Source organism: Echinops telfairi, unplaced genomic scaffold, assembly GCF_000313985.2.
Source record: "Echinops telfairi isolate 266 unplaced genomic scaffold, ASM31398v2 ScPeMD7_7457;HRSCAF=8495, whole genome shotgun sequence".
NCBI classification, from domain to species: Eukaryota; Metazoa; Chordata; class Mammalia; order Afrosoricida; family Tenrecidae; genus Echinops; species Echinops telfairi.
The window spans coordinates 31,047,498-31,049,515 of record NW_022111357.1 but is presented as its reverse complement, the minus strand read 5'-3'; positions in this window follow the sequence as shown (position 1 = coordinate 31,049,515).

Here is a 2,018-nt window from a genome sequence, read left to right as displayed (position 1 = left end):
CTCAGCATAAGGATGTCCACATTCATCATCATCATCATCATTGTATGGATGGGCTTTCACTTTCCTTTACAGCTGAGTAGTGTTCCCTTGTATGGGCATACCGCATTCCGTTTGCCCATTCAACACCTGATGGGCACTGACACTCGCTCTCCCTTTTGACTACTGAGATTGAATCCAGCCACAGTGAACCGTGGGGTACAGTATCTGTCCCTGTCTCTGCTTTCAAGTCTTCTGGGTAGACGAGAGATTGCCAGGTCCTGTGATAATTCAGTTTTAAACGTTTGAGTACCACTAGCGAGTGCCCCAAAGGGCTTGTATAATTTTGAGTTCCCACCAAGACTGGATGAGGGTCCCTCCCTCTCTCTGGGCAGTTCCTTTACAGTGTTACAGAGGCAAACCACACAATGAAGGTCTCTTTCTCTCTCGCTCTCTCTGTCTCTCTCCTACCTGCCTCCTCCAGCTTTCCACCCCCAGCCCCTCTCTTATTTTCTCTTCTCTCTTTGTTCACTGATCACCCTCCTCCCCGATCTTTTCTTCGGATTTGTAAGAAACCTTAGTTGGGACATGGAATTAGAGCCTGCCTTTCTTGCCCTTCCCTTCCCTCCCCTTGTCCTTTCTCCCTGCCTCTCTGTTATTTGTGTTCAGGGAACTTCAGGTCATATTTATTTGCCAGAGACTTAGGTCCCACTGGTGTAGCAAAAGGAGAAGGCCAGCAGGCTGCAGGATGATGGCAGAGGCCAGCCTGGCATTGGGGAGGCACATTGGGGGCCCTGCCAGGACCCAGGCAGAATATGATTTGGGGCTCCATTTTGTCTTTTCATTTCAAAAACATGGGCTAGCAAACTCTCATGGTTTAATATACTTTTAGGCAAACATTGGGCTGATTAAGCATCTCTTGGTTGATGATTTAAGTGTCTTAGAAGCCCTGGTGGTGCAGCAGGTGAAACATTGAGCTGCTAACAACAAGGTTGGTGGCTCAAACCCACCAACCACTTCACAGGGGGAAGATGAGGCTGTCTGTTACCAGAAAGAGTTACAGCCTTGGAAACCCTCAAGAGGGCTTGTTGTTTGTCCTAGAGGATTTGTGTGAGTTGGAATCAGCTTCCTGGTGGGGGACTTTTAAGTGTCTGAACACATTCTCTCTAGACTGGCCTCTAATGGAGAAGTGTGGTTTTGATCAGAGAGGCCATGAAAGGAACTCTTGACTCAGGCTCTGGACTCTCAGGTGGGGAGGGCTGGCTCTGTAAAGTGGGGATTGGCCTCTATTCCTGAGTGGACTTGGAAATGGGCAGTTGATATACAGGGTTTCAGAGGCATCCTTCGGGACAGCATCTCCCTGTTCCTGGCATTTTCTGAAGCCAACATTAAGGCAGAGGCACTGTGGTGATGATGGAAGCATTGATCCAAGGCTTTCTCGCTGCAGCTGGCTTTGCGGGGGTGACCCTGCTGATTGCCCTAGAGAACGCTTTGCCTTCACTTTACCCAAGACAAGACGCTGAACGTGCCTTGGCGTGTGGAGGTCTGGCATCCCATGCTTGGGATTTCCTTATCACCTTCTGAGATGTGGCTCTGATACAAAAGTCTAGAATTCTGCCCCTGCATTATGAAAACCAGAGAGAAGAAGCCCTGAAACAAGGGCTGAAAGGACAAACTCCCATCCCGAGAAAATGACCCGGGCGTTCGATGTTTCTAGTCTAGTCACACGATCAGATTGTTACTGCTTCTAGGCCACAGGAACAGGAACTACTCCGATGGACGCCGAATAATTTAGTTCAGTTCAATGGAACGCTACAATGATAAGCTGATTATTCCAAGGAGCCTTAGCTCATTCCCTCCCGTGCCCCACTACACCTCCTTTCTCAGGGGGCTCAAGAAAGCAATGCTTGTCTCTTCTCCGATGGGAAATTATGCAATCAACAGGGCTGAAATGTACAGTTTCATACAGAGCAAATGCAGGCCCACTTTCCATTCCTCCATGCTGATTTCTATCTCTTCCAGTTGTGCTCCCCTCCACCCCC